The 22,421-nt window shown below is 33.9% G+C and overlaps 1 long non-coding RNA gene across 11 annotated transcripts in view; it reads right to left on the bottom strand.

Annotated features, from left to right (window-relative positions):
- LOC147833056 (uncharacterized) overlaps positions 1 to 22,421 on the bottom strand; it is a 449,341-nt gene that overhangs the window by 49,411 nt on the left and 377,509 nt on the right. For all 11 annotated transcript variants that reach the window (XR_015513263.1, XR_015513252.1, XR_015513255.1 and 8 more), the window contains one exon: positions 10,147 to 10,295. This is a non-coding gene — a long non-coding RNA (uncharacterized LOC147833056). Of the gene's footprint in view, positions 1 to 10,146; positions 10,296 to 22,421 lie in introns of those variants that run through there.

Raw genomic sequence — 22,421 nt, 5'->3', positions numbered from 1 at the left:
TCCATCCATCCATCCATCCATCCATCTATCTAAAGAATTAAAACCCACCCATCCATCAGATTATCTATCTATCTATCGTATCTATCTATCTATCATCTATCCATCCATCCATCCATCCATCCATTTTTCTATCCATCTAAAAGATTAAAACCCAACCATCCATCTGATTAAAACCCATCCTTCTATCCATTCATTCATCTATCCAACGGATTAAAACCAATCTATCCATCCATCTAAAAGATTAAAACCCATTCATCAGATTAAAACTCATCCATCCATCCATCCATCCATCCATAAGAATAAAACCAATCCATCCATCAGATTAAAACCCATCCATCCATCCACCTATCCATCCAAAGGATTAAAAACCCATCCATCAATCAGATTGAAACCCATCCACCTATCCATCCATCCTTCCTTCCATCCGTCCATCCATCCATCCATCCATCTAAAAGATTAAAACCCATCTATCAGATTAAAACTCATCCATCCATCCATCTGTAGAAAAATCTAATGTGCATTTTGTTTTGTTTCATATAATATATAGTTTGACCACATCAGGTTTTACAAAGAACATTTACATTTTTTTAAATGTAAATTGTGACATGGCACCCGATAGTTATTAATGCTTTATTTTGCCTAACGTGCTGATAGTAAAAATACCATAAACAGTTTTTGACACATTCTTCTTCTTCATTCGAGTTTGAGGAAAAAAAGATAAAACACTTAAACTGCCGGTCCCTGATGACAAAGCAGGCCCAGGAATATGCAGATAGATTTATCGAACTAGCCATACGTGGCCGTCTTCCTGGTCATGTAATGAAGGAAATATACACGGCGAGTGGTCAGAGAGCTCCTGCGGCTTAATGACAGTGGATATCTCTCAGACAGGCCCTGAAATATTTGCTCGGGAGACTCTCCGAGGGTTTCAATCTCCCACAAATCCATTTATATGTTTGCAGCTGATTTATGGCCTTATTTTAACTGTCTCCTACATGCAAATGCAGGAGGCCGCTTAGAAATATACATAATGTGATTCTCAGGGTCATCCCTCCTGCCTGTCAGAACACATTCCAGCCAGGGAGAGTGGAGGGACTGGGGGGAATTGCTCTTTTCTGGCCAGACGCCGCTACCGTCCTGCCCTCTTCTGAGTGGAGCCCGTCATTAAGAGAAAATCACTATAGCCAGTGTTTTTTAACAGTAGAGTTCACCCTAAAATAAAAATTTGCTGATAATTTACTCAGGCCATCCAAGATGCAGGTGAAAGAGGAGCATTTTAACATTGGTCATTGGTGAGTCAAAAAATAGAAATTAATGGCTACCTGCATTTTTATAGAATAAATAAACAAGCAAACCAACAAACAGCCAAAACAAAACTAATGTAAATACATTGAGGTCTTATGAAGTGAAATGTTTGGTCTGTGCAAAACTGAACTTTAGTTACTTCTATATTACCTTCGTGGCTAACGATTCTGAGGATGTCCATTCTCAAAGTTTGAAATATGTCATCATGTATCTGAAATGTTTAGGCTCCTTTAGTCATGTTTCTAAATTAACATCTATGTTGATCCTAGAACAACATTCCAATCAGCAAAACAAAAGTAGGATACGTTTACCGTTTATGTTAAGTTTAGGCTTATGGTTAAGCCTGGTTTATACTTCTGCGTCAAGTGATTGGCATGTAGTTACATTTTTTAAGATGTGTGTGTTGTGAATTTTCATCTCACATTTACCTGTTTTATGACAAACACTTAGCGCATGTGGACCGTTGTACAGTTGAAGTCAAAATTGTTAGCCACCGCTTATTTTTTTCCTTTTTTTTCACACTTCTGTTTAACGGAGAGAGGATTTTTTTTAACACATTTCTAAACATAATAGTTTTAACAACTCATTTCTAATAACTAATTTATTTTATCTTTGCCATAATGACATTAAATAATATTTGACTAGATATGTTTCAAGAAACTTCTGTACAGCTTAAAGTGACATTTAAAGGTTTAATTAGGTTAATTATATTAATTAGGCAAGGGTAATTAGGCAAGTTATTGTATAATTGTTCTGTAGATTATCGAAAATAAAGTAGCTTAAAGGGGCTAATAATTTTGATCTTAAAATAAAAAAATTAAAAAAAAGCTTTTATTCTAGCCGAAATAAAACAAATAAGACTTTCTCCAGAAAAAAATATTATCAGACATACTGTGAAAATTTCCTTGCTCTGTTAAACATTATTTGGGAAATATTTAGAAAATAAATAATTCTGATTTCAACTGTATATAAATTGAAGTTTTTTCCTAGCAAAATGAAAACAAAAATTCAAATGCCTAAAAAGATCAAATAATAAATCGAACTTTCAAACTTAACTACCCAAATAATTACCCACAACAACTAACCAGTATAAGATAAGTAGTAAGTGCCTGTATATAAGTAAGTGATAAGTAGTTTTGAGTAGTTTTAAGTAGTTTTTTATATGTTTTTCTTTTCTTTTCTGTTCAAGTTTTTGTTAAAGTTTAAAATAATTTTTCTGTTCGAAATAAATACATCGGATCAAATCAAAGTACAGATAGCCATTTTCTGGCTTTTTTAGAGAAAAAAAAAAGAACCACGGTTTTAGCTTAAGACCTACACCTACATTACAAATGGTATGATGTTGAATAAATTAAAAGCAATTTTTAATTTTTGGTCAAACTGTCATTTTAAAAATGAACTTAAAGGGTTAAATGATAGTTCCCCTAAAATGAAAATTCTATAATTTACTCATCCATAACTTGTTCCAAACTAGTTTAAGTTATTTTGTTCTACAATGGTGGAAACTACAAACCATTGACCTCCATACTGGGAAAAACAAATAATATGAAAGTTAAAAGTTACCGGTTTACAAAATTCATTCATTTTCCTTTGGCTCAGTCCCTTTATTTATCAGGGGTCGCCACAGTGGATTGAACTGTCATCTTATCCAGCAAATGTTTCACACAGCAGATCCCCTTCCAGCTGCAACGCAGTACTGGGAAACATCCATACACTCTCATTCACACACATACACTAAGGACAATTTAGTTTATTCACCTAAAGTCTTCGGACTGTACCCGGAGGAAACCCACGCAAACATGGGGAAAACATGCAAACTCCACATAGAAGGACTCGAACCAGCAATCTTCTGGCAGTGAGGCAACAGTGCAAACCACTGAGCCACCATTTCACCCTTGTTTGTCCCTATCCCTTTAAGAGACAGCTACTTATATTACACCTGCTCATTTTGATGTGAATGCATGAAGTTTAATTGTGCCAGGAAAAAAACAAAAACAGAAAAGTCTCCATATGGGTTTGAAAAGACACCATGATGAGTAAATGACAGAATTTTCCCTTTTTTTGTGGCAAACTCTCCCTTTATGAAAAGCTAGAGAAACTGATGCAATGTTCATGAGCGTATTTGCCTTTGTTACGTGAAAGTACAGATGGAGAACTTGCCATGTGATGGGCTTGTTTACATTCAGACGAAGCTACAGATGGCTGAATTTGCATGATGTGTAGAAACATCATGAAGAGATTCTGATATCAGTTCTGAACATGACAAGCGAGCAGAAGCCAAATGGGATCCTGATCAATTTCTAGCCTCTTCCCTTCAGTAAAGCTCTTTCTGCAAGAAAAAAAGATGCATAATGCTATTCTAATGTTAATGAGGCATATACGTCCATTGGTTTGTTAGAGCAATGCACTACTTGCTTTTGCAGGTCATTAAATAACAAATGAAAGAAATTAAGTGTAGAGAATGCTTTGAATCCAAATGTGTCCATATTTTCAGGTCATGGTGTAGCTTCATTAAAGACATCTGTCATGGAATGTGTCATCGGTGAATGAGTATTGCAGTTCCAGCCCCCCATACGTATAATTCAACATTTATGACTTAAAGCAGGGGTATTCAACCTCCTAGGGACTCCCTCATAATGTTTAATATTTATTAATTAAAAAAAAATTAATAGATTTTTTATATTTAAATTGAAATACATTTAAATGTAAAAAAAAAATAAAATAATTGAAGACAGCAAAGTTACAAGAGTCCTGGTGTTACTGTGTTTTAGAGTGAAGTGTTGTTTTATGGTGCTGAATTAATATTGATGTTTTAAAAAGTATCCTATTACTGGTGTAATTATTGAAAACCTGACCTCATTAACACTGGTAGTGCGACAAATATACATTCGGGACATTTTACGTGGTGCACGCTTCAGTCAGCTAAAACTTTTCTTATGGACGCCATCTTATTTCAGCCACCATGAGGAGCAACGAGCTGAATCGTGTGTTTTAAACAGGATTATGGGAAACAACTATTAACTGGAGAAGTTCAAAAGGTAAGTGATGCATTTCATAAAGTTGTGTAAATCTTTTTTTCGACTGTACAGGTGGATTTAATATGGGTTCAACAAACCTTTGAAACTACTAATACAGCAATTTTTTAGGTCAGAGCAGTTAATATATATTTGTTGTTCATTTGTACATTTCATATATCATATTTATGTACTGTTAGCTTTAAGGGCTGGCCGCAATAATATACATATATTATTATATTAATATATAATATATATATACAGTGCATCCGTAAAGTTTTCATAGCGCTTTACTTTTTCCACATTTTTTTTTTATGTTGCAGCCTTATTCCAAAATGGATTAAATTAATTTATTTTCTCAAAATTCTACAAACAATATCCCATAATGACATTGTGAAAAAAATTAATTGTTGCAAATTTATTAAAAATAAAAAAAGTTGAAAAATCACAATCTTTGCAGTAAAACTCTAAATTGAGCTTAGGTACGTTGTGTTTCCACTGTTCATTCTTGAGATGTTTCCTAAGAAAACAAGGCACCGCTCATCACCAAGGAACAGAAAGACTAGTTAGGATAGAGGGAAAGATGAATGCAACAATGTACAGAGACATCCTGAATGAAAACCTGCTTCAGAGTGCTCTTGACCTCAGATCTTCCAGCAGGTCAATAACCCAAAAGCCCACCGCCAAAATATCAATGGAGTGGCTTCACAACAACTCGGTTAATGTCCTTGAGTGGCCAAGCCAGAGCCCAGACCTAAATCCTATTGAACATCTCTGGAGAGATCTAAAAATGGCTGCACACCGTCACTTCCCATCAAACCTAATATAGTTTGAGAGGTACTGCAAAGAGAAATGGGCAAAAATATTCAAAGACAGGAATGCCAAGCTTGTGGTATCATATCAAAAATACATCAAAAAGGCTTGAGGCTGTAATTGATGCCAAAGATGCATCAACAAAGTACATGTGATTTTTCAGGTACTTTATTTTTAATACATTTACAACAGTTAAAAAAAATATTTTTTCACATTGTCATTATGGAGTATTGTGTGAAGAATTCTGAGGAAATAAATTAATTTAATCCATTTTGAAATAAGGCTGTAAATAAATAAAATGTGGAAAAAGGGAAGTGCTATGAATACTTTCCGGATACACTGTACATTTTGTATGAATTAATAAAAAAGTAATAAAGGTTTAATTTTTTACAAACTCCATATTAATCAAACAATTTCTTGTTTAAAAAGACTGGCTTTAAAGGCATAATTAAATTAATCCATTGACCATGTAAATAAATAAATAAATAAATAAATATTCTTAATTTTTATAAGTAATAGTATTCTGAATATATTTTTTTAATTTGTCATAATTAATAGTATTATATTATATTATATTATATTATATTATATTATATTATATTATATTATATTATATTATATTATATTATATTCGTTTAGATTTTTTTATAATTTTTTATTCATTACTTAAAATTGTTCTATTTGTTTTACCGCAATCCTTAACACATTCAGCAAATAACTCTGTTTGGCTGTCCATCACATAGTAAAAAGTAAATCGGCTCAACATTTCTAATTGGAGAATCTTTTAACTAAATCTCATTTTTTACTCCATTCCTGTTCCTAAGAGAAATTAAGTATTCCATTCGCTGCATAAATTTTCAGGTCTTACTCATGCGACACTCGGGGGTGTTGAATTTTTTATGACAAAAACGGTCTAATAATTGTTGAACAGATGTATTGTTGAAGAGTGGGCTCCAACAGACCTCATAAAACAGATTTAACATGTTAACCCTGGCTAGCCCTTGAATGCTGAAATGATGCTGTGTTAGCAGATTGAAATGGGAGGGAAACTGCATGATGTGTTTTTATAATCTTATCCTTAAATTACTAAGTTTATTATTTTTTGTTGTTTTTGATTTTAGATTTTAGAACATCTGTGTAGTTATAATTTTAGAAAAGGTATAGCAGTTATGGTTACACTTTCAAGTTTTGTTATTGATCCAATTTAGGTTCATATTAAGAGAAAAATTATTGCAACTTTTTATATTAAAATTATTTTCACCATAAAACAAATTTGTTTTGAATGGTACAGTAGGTCAATCCTATGTGTCAGAAACAACTTATGTGTCTTTTTGCTCAGTGGGACTGGATTTAGGCAGTGTGCCAGTGGCAACATTTGAGTTCCTTCATCTAATTTAGGTCTTTTTTCGCTCCCTGACTTGCTGCATAATTTAAGACTGACCCATGCCTGTGCTGATGGCACTGAAGTTTTGACCCATGGTTTGCTTTAATCAGATTCAAAAATACACGAGTTACATGTCAACTGAACTTCCCTCATGTTTACATAATGGGCATCAGCTCTAAATTAGCCCACTTCCGAACTTGACATGCATCAGGAGGCTCCGGGAGGCTTTGAGGGTCTGGATAAACATTATCAAAGGTCAGGAATTTAAGTCAACTTATTCCCTCCGATGTTAGTCCACTTTCCATCAAGTTTTTTTTTTTCTCAGCCTCCTTAGCAGAAGACCTATTTCAACTGGCCTTGTTGGTTTTTTGATGAAAAAGACTGGGAGATGAGTTAAATTGGTTGCAGTATATGTATGTCTGTTGACTTCTATCAATGTACAGCAGTCCTCGGACACTTAATTCACATCTTAAATTGCATGCATGTTATGTTATGAATGTTGCATGAGTTTAAAATGTATGTTTTGGTGTAACTGATGATTATTTCTGCATGTTACGTACATGCCAGACAGTGGTGAAAATTAACAATTCTTTAAAGCAGTACTCTCAAGCTCAATTGCTGGAGGGCTACAGCTCTGTTTAGCTCAAACCACCTCAACTCACACCTGCTTAACAGTCTCTAGTACTCTTGAACACCTTGGTTAGTTGGATCAGCTGTGTTTGATTAGGGTTGGAGCAAAACTGTGCAGAGCTGCAGTACTCCAGAAATCGAGTTTGAGACCTATGCTTTAAAGTAACACATTTCAAATACTCAATTTACTGTAATTCAGTTGTTTTTCTCAGAAATTTTACTAAATAGTATTAAAAATGTGTACTGTTACTTTTACTAGAGTCTATTGTTAGTGCTGCATTGGTACTTTTACTGCACTAGACCACTTTAATATATATATATATATATATATATATATATATATATATATATATATATATATATATATATATATATATATATATATATATATATATATATATATATATATGACTAACATTAACAAACATAAATCAATAATGTTATAAACATATTTATTGTTTGTTCATGTCAGTAAATGCATTAAAAAATGAATACAGCCTTATTGTAAAGTGTTACCGTGTTTATACTGTATAAGCTAAAATGTGTTTGACAACAGCAGTTTGCTCCAGTGACGTGCAAGTGCATAGGCTTCCATGGCTGTGACACAACCTGTGCATTAGTTACGTCTACACTCAACGGCCTGGTTAAAACACCATTTATTTCATCCATTGCAAGCTTCCCTTTGTTACTAGATGAAGCCATTTAACAAATCCCCATTAATTCTGTGTATGGCAGTAAGATATAATTTAGGTAGCCGTTAATTACGTACAGTATGCCCTGAATAATTTACTGGTCAAAGACAAATTTAATTAAGTCACAGTTCGTTGACAGTGTAGGTGTGCGAACATTGTAATGCTCATATCTTATGCAATGCAGAGAGTGTTTAAAGAGCAGACTAAGGACAGACATTCTTTGTATTTCTGCTCTTTAGGACTTAAGGGATGTTAGTTCATCTAAGTGCTTTAATGTTCTTCCTACTTCTCTGTATTGAAATACCTAGAATGCCTCTCGACTGCAGTTATCCCTTGCCCTTTATAAACTTATTGTTTCTTTCTTTTTGTATTGCTGGTGAAAAGATGACTTCAGACATTTCTTTTAATAGGGTCTCTCGCACTCTTCTTCTCACTTTCTCAAACAGAACAGAAAATAACCGTCTTTGTGAGAGGTAGGTGAGTACCAGTCTATCACTTTCTTATTGACTTTGAGGTATTTCCTTAGCTTGTATTGATTAAGGCTTGGTTTTGGGTACTGGAAGCTAATCCAAGGTCGTTGCTTTGAGTCAAACAGCATGTGCTTTCTCTGAGTTGTCTATTGTTACAGAAAGGCTCTACAAGAGCTTGTTTTTGAACTTGAACTTGCTGTTATGTACTGCTAAATAAATACATGGAAAAAAGAGAAAATGTATTTCTTTTAATGTTACCCTGAAATTAAACTTGACAGTATTTTTTTTAATGTCCCATCCTGTCACAAGATGCTACCATAAAAACCAAACAGCATGCGTAAGCACACTGTAATTACATGAAAAGTTAAGGTCTGTTTGGACCATGAATGATAACAGTACTATATAAACATCCACAGCACACAATATTTACCTGTTTATTATAAGCTTGTGGGTAATTTCTTGCTATTTTCTGCTTTAAAGGTGCCATAAAATGCATTGATACATTATGTATACTGTAAATTGTTCTTTGATGACTACATAGAAAGTGTTTGGCTTAGGTAGGTGCAGAAAATCTTTTAAAATTGTTTACATTTATACTTATATATACCTAGAAGTTGGCACTAGAATTAAATCTCAGTTTTTACCTTATTTGTAAGGGTCATGAATATTATTGTGCACTACACTGTAAAACCCAAAAAGTTAAGGTAACTCAAACCATTTGAGGAAACAGATCGCCACAACCATTTAAGTTCAAAAAGTAATCCTAATGAATACTGTCACTTAATCCATTAGAGTAAATTAAGCAATTTGAGCACAGTAAATAAATGAAGAGAACTCAAACCAACTGAGTACTGTAAAAACCAATAAGTTAAGGCAACTCAAACCATTTGAGGAAACCGAGTGCAACAAACCATTTAAAATTTACCTCATTAAACCAGAGTTAAAAACAAATCTATATGAGTACTGTGAATTTACTCCATTTATGTTGAAGTAATGAGGTATTTAATTAACTCATTACCCTCAAAACTGAGTTCCAACTCTTTTCAAATGAGTAGGATTAACTCTCAGTAAATTTATAGTTAACTACACTCATTTCATTTGATAAAGTTGACTGTTGGGTTTTAAAGTGTACTCATGCAAATGATGCTCACACAACGTGCAGTATTCAGGCATACACGTGCAAAATAATCATGCTTCAGTTGTCAAAAAAAAAAAAAAACTTGAACAAACTGAATAGATGCATTGGCAAATGACAATCCATTAATCTGAAATGGAGAAGAGGTTCACTTATTAATATCTGTGTGCAACTTGCTTTACTCCATTACTGCTTCTGAGTTATGCTTTGTGAATAAAGCAACCCAGGCTCATTCTGAAAATGTACCTCTATATACATTTCTGGAGAGTGCCAAATACATCCCAGGAGCTACGTTTTTAAGCAGTTTTTGTTTTCGTTAACCCACCAGAGGCCGTTGTGTTTGAGATCTCAAATTTCTTTCGCGAGTGCTATTTGCGCCTGTTGTTCTCGCATAAATCCACCACAGGCTGCTGTCGACTGACTGTGTGACTGATTGTTTGACTGACTGTTTGACTGACTGTATGAATTAATGACTGACTGACCGATCGACTGACCCACCCTCCTCTTTCTCTAAACGCAACCAATAGCATTTTCAAAAGCACCGATTGACCCACCCACCCACTTCCCTAAACCCAAATCGGCAATTTTAAAAAGAAATCCAGAAAAAGAAAAGCCCTTGCCTTTTACGTTTTTTGGTTTTACCACAGTAGCACCCTGTCATTTATTTGTTTATTAAATTTTTTGTCTTCTGTTTTTGTCTTACCTGGTTTCTGGAACTTTTCTTCACCAGACTCGAACCCCGTCGTCGTGGTCAACTCCTCTCTGTGCCTCTAGTCCACCGATGTACATGGCGAGCTAACTGGACGAACTGGTAACAGCGGAAAAGCCATCCATACGGAGGTAAGCGGTCAGCTGTAGACGAAAAGGAACAACGTCATACTGCGCCCTAGCATAAGTTTTAAAAATGAAATGCAGCCATACGTACTGGATAAATAATTCATGATCTCCAGAAATGTATATAGGGCTACGTTTTCAGAAAAAGCCTATGTTGGAATAAAATATAGGCTAAATTATAGCCTAACTATACCCGACAAAAGTGACCATCAGAGATGTTTTGAGAGTGTTATTTTGTGGGTTTTACATGCATGAAAACCGAGTCAGGAATTAATATCAACCTTTGCATAAACAGAAGAGTTTTTGAAGTTTATTGCTACCCTTTCACTATAGAAATTTTTTAGTAAGAGGTAAGCTATGTGACACGATGCATAAATGTGCATTACACATATTCAGCAGTTTACACAGTGATCCTGTGAGGAACATCACATCCTGTGGTTTGTTCTGATTGGCCTGTTTTTTAATGGAATTTTACACTTACATGTTTACATGGGAACAAACGATGGTGTTTAAGGCTTATTTTCATATACTGAACTCTTTTTATTTATGGGTATATGCAGATTTTTATTATATGGCACCTTTAATTACTGTAAAAACTGCTAGGTTACACACAATTCCTTCCTGTTGTCTCATCACAAACCGATTAAGTTAACTTAATCAGGAGACATTAAAGACATTTTTTCAAAGAGCATGATAGGTCTACTTCAAAACCAGGTTATATTTTGACTGACTGTTAATATTGTATTTTTATAGTATAGTTATCTTCCTTTTTTGTGAAGGGTCCTTTAAGGTTTCATCTCTGTATTGCAAAATCTACTGTATCATAGTAGATACTATAAACTTTTTAACATCAACTAATGTGTCTAGTCAAGGTTATACACTCAGAAAAATAACTCATTTGATGAACTCAATTTAATTGAGAGTGAGATTTCTATCCAATAAATTTGCATTGCAAATTAGCACCAGCTAGAAAAAAAAAAAAAAAAAAAAAAAACTATTTACACATCTAAATACAATTGAGTTGGTCCTACATAATTTTATTAAATAAGATTTTAAATATATTTGAATTTTTATTCAACTCAAAGAACTAATAATATAATTTATGTTTGTTATTCATTCATTCATTTTCTTTTCAGCTTATTCCCTTTATTAATCTGTGGTCGTCAATGCAGAATGAACCACCAACTTATCAAAAGCAGAGTCTGAAATTACTGAGGTCACAAGCCCAAATCATCAAAATGGGCATCTATTCCTTATAATAAATGTATAATAAATGTGTGTATTATATTGAGCTGAAACGTCTACAAATTTATTACAATTACAACTCTCACAATTTGATCAAATAAGATTTTAAATACATTTGTTTGTTCTATTTAACTCAAATATCTAATAATATAATTTATGCGTATTGTGTGATGTAAGTTTCAAAGTCTCTTTATTTGAAGTTATCCTAAACAAACTAAAAGAGACATTTTAAGCATGCAAAAATGTTAGTCTGTTTGTACATTTAGTCCGAAGCAGTTTTGAATAAGAGAGAATTTTAAAACATAATTATGACTATAATTGATATATTACTAAAGAAACATACTGAGAACATTGCTCAGTTTCACTGTAAGTTTACTTTATCCAGAGTAAATGTGCTGATTAATAATCATGTGGCATTTTATAGGTAAATTACTGCCATTTGTAGAATTATTTATGAAATAATTATGATTCTCGATCGTATTTCTTCTGTATTGTGCACTTTTTTTTTTGCAAACACAATCACATTTATTTAGCATTGAACCCAAAAAAAGACAAGAAAATAGTTTCCCCATTCAAACAGATTTAACAAAAGTTAAAGCGATAAAATGCCCGATCTGCGATTTCTTTAATTTCTCTGGTTAATTCACCCAGCCATTCTCTATCCTCCTTGCGTATGAAGAGCACCCCCTATGAGGAAAAACAATAGACTGCCTGAGTGGCACCAATTGCCAGGGGGCAGGACTTGCTCCATTAGGATCCCCAAAAGGTATCTAGTGAAACAAAGCCCGAGTCTACAGTTGATTGGCAAACAAAGTAGGCACAGGCACTTAGGAATTCAATTGCATTTTACCCATCACCATTTCTGTTCAGCCTAAATTGTGCGCCTGGACTAACAGCTTCTATTAGCTCTAGTGGTGCCTATTCAGGTGCTAATTGAGATGAAACCAGGGTTTGTCAAGGCAATTATAACAAATAGCTGAGAATGGCTGGAGATGGCCTTTGAGCGAGCTAAAACTGTGGAGGGGTATTAATCTTTTATAGCCGTGACATGAGTAATAAGGGGTAAATTTATCACTGTATCACATCTGCAGAGATGATATGATATCATTATGATTTTTTTTCATCTTTGGAAAAAAATACTGAGGAAAAATCTTCAAGTTCAAAAGCCTCAGAAGTTGGGATCTTGTGTTGCTTATGAACACTTCGGCTGGGATGTAACATGAGCCATGGAATCTGAAGCAAGCTTGTAATAGATTTCATTGACACTTGTCAGACACTTGTCAGCTTACAACACTGCAAGTCAAAATTTAGAAAGAATTAAGAATCAATTATAATCAAATATAAGGCCGGTAGCCAAGGAGGGTTCAGGTGACTCGAAAGACCCAACCCTCAACGTTTGTCCTTTTTTGACTTCTATAGCATCATATATTGTGAAAATAACCCACAAAAAACACTTTAGGACCAAGCCGAATCATCTGTTAGCCGTCACATCAGTGTGACATCAGCTATTTAGCCTTGGCCAATGCAAACTTTTTTTCCTTAAGTCCAACATCCAGCTGTGCAAGAAAACACACAATCGAATGTAAGTGAATTCATCTTTTTCTACTGTATTGCTTTTAGAGAAAACTTTTTGCAAGTGAAACAAAATATGAAAAAGCACCAAAAGTGGCAAGCACCAAAGTGGCCTATAATAAAGCATGAAGCATCAAACGTGGCCCATGTTAAAATTAATTTGAATACTAATTTGGCTATTGATGTTATCCATGAACTTTTAATTCAAATGTGCTTTTTTTTACAAGAGAAGCTAGACAAATCTTGAAACTTTTATTATTATTATTATTATTATTATTATTATTATTAACATGTGTTATTTTTTGTTATTTAAATAGCCAATTCTGACTGAGGAAAGTTGAATGTGCTGGCCAGTTTCTTATTTGCCTAATAAATGACATTAGACTACAGTTTTTTTTTATTTAAAACTTTAACAGATTCCTATTTTTTCTAACGATATATGATGTAATACATTTTTATTTAAAAAATAAGAACTTCATTCTTATTTCTTTATTCTAAATCTTTAGGAAATATTATGGTACATTAAAAAGCCATCCGACAAGTTAATCCAGCTAAAAATGGTTCCTAAAACGTCACTAAAATGCAGTATTTAAATCGCATAAATAAATAGAAAATGCGGTGAATAACTGCAAAAAGGTCCACATTTTGAGAAAAAAGAACCACCACTTACACCAGACCGGCTATGGGCCTGTTTATATTATACAATATTATGTATCCCGGTTATTCTATTTAAGTAAGGAAGCAGCATTTTTTTTTCCTTCTCTCAATTTTTTTTTTTTTTTTTTGTGACATTGAAGGATGCTGAGAGTTTAGCTTTGACATTACATGAGTAAATTAGCAATAAAAATATGAAAACAGATGTCTATTTAAAACATAATTATATTTCACTGTATCACTTTTTACTTTATTGCTAATTAAATAATCTGTCAAGATCATCAATTATTCCAAACTTGTGACTAAAGGTAAAATTATTTTTTAACTAATAATTTGTTTAATAGTTTCAATAAGGCAGCATGGTGACTCAGTGGTTAGCACTATTGCCTCACAGCAAGAAGGTCACTGGTTCGAGTCCCGGCTGGGCCAGTTGGCATATTTATGTAGAGAAAATGTTCTCCCTGTGTTCTCCTGGGTTTTCTCTGGGTTCTCCAGTTTCCCCCACAGTCCAAAGACATGCTCTATAACTGAATTGGTTGAACTAAATTGACCATACTGTCTTGAGTGTGTGTGAATGAGAGAGTGTGTATGGGTGTTTCCCAGTATTGGGCTTCATCTGAAAGGGCATCTACTGCGTAAAACATTTGCTGAAATAGTTGGTGGTTCATTCCCCTGTGGCAACCCATGAAAAATAAGGGACAAAGCCAAAGGAAAATGAATAAATGAATGAATGAATAAATAATAGTTTCAATATTGAATAGCTTTAGTATTAGTAATTTGTGTTTGTAAATGAATTCTTTAAATAGTTATATTGATATTTATCTATATAACTTTGAGTTGCAAGTATTTATTTTTTAAGCTTTTTATTTTAAGCTATTTTACTAGTGCTATATTATCATAAATTGTTTAAACCAATGTTATGATTACTAAAATTGGTCAATTTATTATCGTTTAACTAAAAAAGAAATCATCATTAAAAGAAAGTGTTTTTATTTTATTTTACTTTAGCTAAGATGTAGAAACAACTACTGTGACTTGAGACTTGAGGATATGCAAAATGATAATAATTAATTGTATCAATTTCTCTGGAAAGTAGGCCAGTCATCAGTGCAGATTAGACAGGTTGTGTGTGTGTTTGCCAGAGAGAGAGAGAGAGAGAAAGAACAAGAACACCAGCGATAGCGAGCAAAACCTCTCACAATACGTTAAGCTGTGGCTCAACTTAGCAACAATCCGTTTCTTCTCAATCTCTGATGCAAGTCTTTACCCAAACTGTATAAATAACACTCCCACCTGGACCTCATTCACCACCCAGTGGCATTTATTAGGAAGTCTTCCGTCTCATTTGCATCAGAATTACCTCTTCAGGTACTGCTGTTAAACTCTCAAGCCAGTGATTCCATGGATCACTTAAGCCGAAAGCTTATCAGTGTTATTATAATTTATAAAGGATTTAGGAAATCATATTTTGGAGAATGTTGATCCATAGACCATTCCCGGGGTGTTATTTTCTCACTCCCCGTGTTTACCCACTTGGTGGATCGGCATTGTGGAATTTTGCACTTATCTTTGAGGAAATCCGCTTTCGCCTCGGAGAGAACACTCCGATATTTCCATAAATTACACAGACAAAGTGCGAAATGAAGGTGCTTCACCTGAGGCGACTGAAGAAAGTTTTCTAGAGGTTGCTGAGCACACGTCAGTGAAATCGACTGATTGTGTCTTTAAGAGCGAGCTGATGTGTTGCTTCTAAATCACTCTTAAGACGTGTGAATGCTTGCTTAGCAGAACTGCAAAGCAGCGAATGCAAAGACGTGGGCTTTGATTGCTCTGAATATAACTGAAATAATTGTTTAGTGCACCTCTGGGTTGAAAGAACAAAGCTCGCACTTATTTCTGATGCCTCAAACAGCATTTTAGAACAGCTGTACAGTAATTTGTTAGATAATTAACCAAAGTTTCTGATTCTTTGGTGTTATGTTTGTTTCAGCCAACTATAGTTCAACAACAAATAGTGACTTTACTGTATGTGCTCTAAAAAGATGGGTGGTTTCAAACCAAATTTGGGTCACATATAGACAAACCCAACTGATGGGTTAGTTTTTTTGGTCTCACTTTATTTCAATGTACAATTTACACACTACAAACCCATTAACTAAGACTATTAGCACAATAAAGTACTAATTAGATGCTTAGTAAAGTAGTACACAGAAAAAAAAAGATTCAAAGATGATTCCTTGGATTTACACATTTTTTAAGTTAGGTGGTTGTAAACAATTTATTTGGGCTGAATTTAGACAAACAAAATTAAGTTGAACATTACTAAAATTAATTTTGTTGTTTAAATACAACACATATAAATTGTTTGCAACAATTTTGCAGACATGACTTTTTCAGTGTTGGGTTTAGGCTTTGGGTGGAATAACGGATGTAGATTGAGATCAGACTTTATAAGTGCTAACAAATAATTTATAACTTAATAATAGGCAGGTAATATGCCAGAAGTTAATACTTTGAATTGTTAGTTAAACTAAAGTGTTAACCATTTTACAATTAAACTTTTATGTATTTTTTTAAAAGTGTGAGTTCATCTACGTACCCTATTGGTTTTATTAGCCAGATTGTGAAGAATGTTTTTTTTTTTTTTACATTGCTGGGATATTTCAACCTAAAGCTAAATAGGGCCAAACCCAACCACTATTTTAAAGCTGGATTATACAATTAATATATATATATATATATATATATATATATATATATATATATATATATATATATATATATATATATATATATATATATATATATATATATATATATATATATATATATATATATGCCCAGCCACTGCTCTTTTTACTCTTTTTTTAAATAGTGTATAACCTTGATTGCTAAATTAATTAACCCCCTGTTTATTTTTATACATATATTTATATAACTTAAAGGGGCTAATAATTTTGACCCTAAAATAGTTAATAAAAAATTCAAAACTGCTTTTATTTTAGCTGAAATAAAACAAATAAGAATTTCTCCAGAAGAAAAAAAAATTATAAGACATATTGTGAAAATTGCATTGCTCTATTAAACATCATTTGGGAAATATTTAAAAAAAGAAAAACAAAATTAAACGGGGGCTAATAATTCTGACAACTGCATGTAAATATATAGTATAGAGTAAATATAAAGTATATTTACAGTGTAAAGTGTGTATAGTAATTATGTATAATAAATGTATAGTATACATGAAATACCAGATAAATGATACATTAATGTCAAATTATAATATAATTCTGTGTCCTGCAGTGCCCTCTACAAAGTTTACTATAAATATTATATCGACTTTAGAGAAATTGTCGGTAGTTTGTGATTCACAGGTGTTTTTCTATTTATTTTCACATTTAAATTGCATTATGGGACCTTGATCTCTGTTTTGACAGCATTTATTGTTAAAATAATTACAATAATTTATTTTAAATAATTTTTACAGTTTAAAGTTTGCTATGTTAAATCTTAGCAATTAATATTGTAAATGTGTTGTTATATTTATAGGACTGCACGGTGGTGCAGTGGGTAGCACGTTCGGCTCACAGCAAGAAAGTTGCTGGTTTGAGCCTCGGCTGGAACTCCCCGTGTTGTTGTAGGTTTCCTCCAGGTGTCCTGTTTCCCCCACAGTTCAAAGACATGTAGTACAGGTGAATTATGTAAGCTAAATTGTCCGTAGTGTATGAGTGTGAATGAGTGTGTATGGGTGTTTCCAAGTGATGAGTTGCAGATGAAAGGGCATCAGGTGCATAGAACATATGCTGAATAAGTTGGCGGTTCATTCCACTGTGGTGACTACAGACTGAGGGACTAAGCTGAAAAGAAAATGAATGAATGAATGAATTTTACTTTTATAATACAATTATTTAGTTTCATTTTACTTTCAATAATTGTTGTGATTTTTATATTTGTTTAATCTGCTGTTTTAGCAGAAACTATATATTTCTTTACCACGCAGAAGAATAAATAAGATGTAACCTGAAATGAACTCAGAAAGAAGTGTGCACTTTAAATGTGACCTGAGAAGGTTCTCAGTGCAATTCTCGGTATAAAGGACGTGCAAAATGCAGGTTACGTTTGGAGAATGCCACGTTCAATTCACGTCACGTCACGACTGTGTGTACATCCTAACATTACGACAGGCCGCACATATGAAAAGGAACAAGCGTAATTTGTGTGAAGCAGCATATGCGCCACACATTAACTCTCCGCGAGGAGTGCATCTCTCCATTCCTCCATCCTAATTTACAGTCTCAATGGACTCTACCTTTCAGAAAGTAGAGTGCCTCTCTACAGTCCACTGTAATGCATATTCCCTTTGTTATAGCGTTAGTGTCAATTCTGACTCAACATGGATTGCCAATTTGTCTTTTTTTTGGCACAGGCAATTTAAATGCACTGGCTTTTATGCAAAACATACTAAAATCAAGCATTTTCTACTAAATTGGACATTTTTATGGTTATAATTTTGCCATTCTGATGGCAAGAAATGCTGCCCCAAAGGGATTGTGCCTCTTATCTTTTGTGGCTTTCCGTGATGTCTGGATGACAAGTTTCTTTAATATGCATGGAGAATGGCAATTTTGGGAGACTTTTGTCCTCAGATCTTGATGTGGCAGATGCCAGAGGAATTACCCGCACCCCTCCCCGTTCGTGGTCCTAATAAAAATGTCAGTGCTCTGGAAACCTGTACTCTATCTAATCATGATTGTAATGAAGTGTGGCTCAAATAAATATCAGGAAAATCTATATCAAATTTCTAAACATAGAAATTAGAGCTTCGCTATCATGTTCAGTATACGGTAATAGGATTATGAATGAATAATTGTGAAACAGCTTTGTGGAAATGGCTGATGCATAAGCTGTTTCATTAGATACAAACGCAACACTGTTAAAAATAAAGCTTCTTTTGGTGGTGTCAGTGATTCAATGAACAACTTTTAACATGTATGGAATGAAATCTACTTATTTGTTTTACACTTAAGAATAAAAGGTATTTATGAAAGTGTTTTAGGGAAAAGAAAAATGGTTCTTAAAAGGCGTTGCTGGGCAAAGTCTCTTTTGGAACCTTTATTTTGGTTCTACAAACATCCTTTATTATACATGCCTTTCCATGACCAAGGTGATTTTGGAGCCCATATACATAAACAAGAACATAAAACACATACTAAACAGGTCTACACAAAATGTTCTTAATAGCTGAACAAAGCTTGTTTCCACACATGCAGATTGTGCCTTGTCTGATCAAAATAGCAACAACATTGCAATGCATAAGCAAAACAAATAAGGCTCTATTTAATATAATTAATATAATTTTTGTCAAAATTAAGTTATTCACATATTCTTAAATTAAATAAAATTAAATTATATTAAATTTAATTTTTAAAATAAGTTTACATTTTAAGATTTTTTTTATATATATATAAAAAAAAGGTTTAGTCTACAAAGTTTAACTTTAGCTTTGCTCTATAAGGTTCTTTCTGTGAGCAAATCAGCATTTCAAATGCACGCATGAGGACCAATCTACCAATCCGCCAGACTGTTCCATTGATAGTGGTCTAGACGATCTTGTCAAGGACAGCAGTCTAAATTCTAAAGCAGTCTAAATTCCAGGTAAGTTTGTTTTCCATTTTGTTTTAATTTTGTTTCTAAATTACAACAATAAATATGACCATATTATTACATAAAATTAACAGCTGCACTGGACAAAATATTTAGCACAGCCTTGCTTATGCTTAATTTGTACAAGAACAAATATTCATCCTAAATACATGTAAATGTTATAGAAGACAAAAAAGTAACTTTATCAAACATCAACATATTTTTACAACATCGTTTTTTATTAAATTATTAACCAGGCTGATTTAATTCATGATCTGCCAGATAGAACCTTATAATTCCAAGCAGAAAATTACTTTTTTAGAATTAAGGCTGATTTATACTTCTGCGTCATGTGCATGTGTGTCTGGTCCTATGGACCTTCGAGCGGTCGCATGGCCCTCGCCGTGGCTGACGATGATGCTCACCTCTCAAAAATTGTAACTACACATCGCAATAACGCGTATCGCAAGCTCTGTGAATGTTCTACTTGGTAGTGATGACGAGTGTGGGTGGTGCTGAGAGCCGCGAGCGTTTACAAGTGTTGAGTCCCGTGAAGGAGCTCCAGATGTAAATTTTAGTTTTGTGTTTACCTTATAATTAAAGTTGTTGCATGTCTCCCAGTTCCCGCCTCTGAATGAGCAAGTTTTAGCTACTTGTAGCATTCAGGAAAAAAAAAAAAAAAACACTCACAAAGAAACTTGACACATAAAAACATAGTGCCATCTAGCATTTAGGAAGTGTTATTGCAGAGCAACACAAACAGCGCAGAGAAGTAAAAATGCATGACTACGAGCAAGGCAGGTGCCGTGGGTCACAGCGATCACTCGACACCGAAGTATAAATCAGTCTTAAGAAGGTTCTATTTGCATTTGCTCTGTTTTCTTACACCAATTAGCAAATTTAGGAGAATTTTGATGATTTACATTCAGAGTATGTTTAAGGTATCTGTCATGTTAATGTATGAAAGAGAAATGTTACACACATTTTGTTTGCTATATGGAATGCAAAAACGTTGAAGGTCAATATCTCAAATTCCTTTAGAATGCAGATAGTAATTAATTCAAAGGCGACGGAATACTGCTATCTTTTAATCAGTGCATTTGATAAGTCATCATGCTTTGTGATAAACCTGGTGCATTTGTGTCAGATTGCTTCCTCAACAATTTGATGCAGAATATACTTTAAAATGGGCTGAGACCACCTTGTTCAGGCGATGCACCAATGGTACCAATGGACAAATAATGCATTCAGAAAGACATTCAGAAAAAAGAATATGTTCATTGTTGCAATGCAAAATACATGGGAAATCAATGTTTAAAATGTAAGAAATGATTCCCCAAGAAATTTATTTTCTTACTCTTACTCTTCCAAATCCACAGCTTTTTTTCAAGTGACACAAAAAGAGAGAAGTTGAAAATGTTGTTATTGTTACAAAATAAGTTTCTTAAGCTCTTTTTCATATAATTACACGAACAGAGACTTGCAAGTTTAAAAAGCAATACAAAGCACGCTAAAAGAGGTTCATACAACTTCTGTGATGTATTCCTATTATTCCAAAGCCCAAATTTGAGTTCCCATTCACTGAAAATCCCACCACAACTCCGCTAGGTGCATTCACAAGAGCAGTAAGTAAAATTTGGTGACATAATTGCAGCCGTATGCCTTGGAATATGGTGCATGAGTCATATGGATTGTATTTACTCTGCTTTGTGAGCTTTTTGAAGCTTCAAAACTTCATTCATTGGGAAAAAAAACCAACAGAACAGTTTTCTCCTATTGTGTTCCGCAGAAGAAAGAAAGTCACGTTGGGTTGAGATGACATGAATGAGTAAACGATGGGTGACCCGTTCCTTTTGTGTTAAAGAAAAACATTATTTCCACATTATCTGCTCTTATTTGACATGCCCACCTCTCACAACATTGTGCCACAGAAGGTAATTTCTGATTTCTCTGAGGTCAGCTATCATGTGCTGAAATAAAGCCTTTACAATTCCATCCAGTGTTGTATGCGTCTGAGCTTCAAGGTTTGGTCCACTGTCAGTAATATGAGAGATGATAAGAGAAGCTCAGAGTGTCAATCACAGCAGAAAGGAAGCGGCTGATGAGGGGTGCAGACTCATTTGCATAGTCTCCTTTTTTTCCCTCTGGTAACTTCATTGGGATGGGCGGGGCAGATGTTTGAGAGGCCCGGCCTCTCTAATACAGCTCCAGACATCACGCTCAATCTCTGTCCCCCATCCCAGTTCTCTCGTGAACACAATTAAAAATGTATAAGGCTGCAGTGAGGATGGATTAGAGACTGGTCTCCCACTGCTGCTGATCTGGAGTGTGAAACTGTCAAAGAGGGGGTTCGAGGCAAAGGTGTAAGCCGGAGCCTTTGAGCCGCTTCATTTATTTACAATACTAACGTAAAAAAAAAAATATTCGAAAACAAGCTAAATTTTCTAACATTTTGTGATCAATGCAAAATCAATTTATCATTTTTTAAAGTTTTTTTTTTTTTTTTTTTTTTTTTGCAATTTTGCCTTTATTTGACAGGACAGGAAGTAAAATAATAGAGAGATGGGAGGATAGGATCAGGAGAAGTCCACAAAGTGAGATTTGAACTCGGGATGCCTGGAGCGCTGTTGCACTATATGTCTGTGCACTGGGCTATCGCACAGACAGTTATGTAGCTTTCGCTTTAACGTGTAATTAATGTGGTGAACAATATAAACAATAGGTCTCTGGCAGAAACGGTGACATAAACAAACAAATAACCATTCATAATTCAACACTATTGTGTCGGTGGACTAAATGTTTTCTATGGGATGTTGTTCTGAGGATTCTTACCTTTTAAAATAAATCGTGATGCAAAAAAATTAATGCATGTGTTTCTTGTTATTAAAATTATATGCACTCCATATTTATTAAGTGTTTGCTGTACAACTTACACACATTTAGCAAATACATTCTTTATAAGCTTCCCATTGAAAAACAATTATAGCTACAATCATTGCTTGAGGGTTGTAGCTTTGGACTGATGTATAG

The sequence above is a fragment of the Danio rerio genome, chromosome 17 (assembly GCF_052040795.2).
Source record: "Danio rerio strain M-AB ecotype USA chromosome 17, GRCz13ab, whole genome shotgun sequence".
Lineage (NCBI taxonomy): Eukaryota > Metazoa > Chordata > Actinopteri > Cypriniformes > Danionidae > Danio > Danio rerio.
Note: the sequence above shows the minus strand (reverse complement) of the source record. Positions and strands in the feature narration are given on the sequence as shown.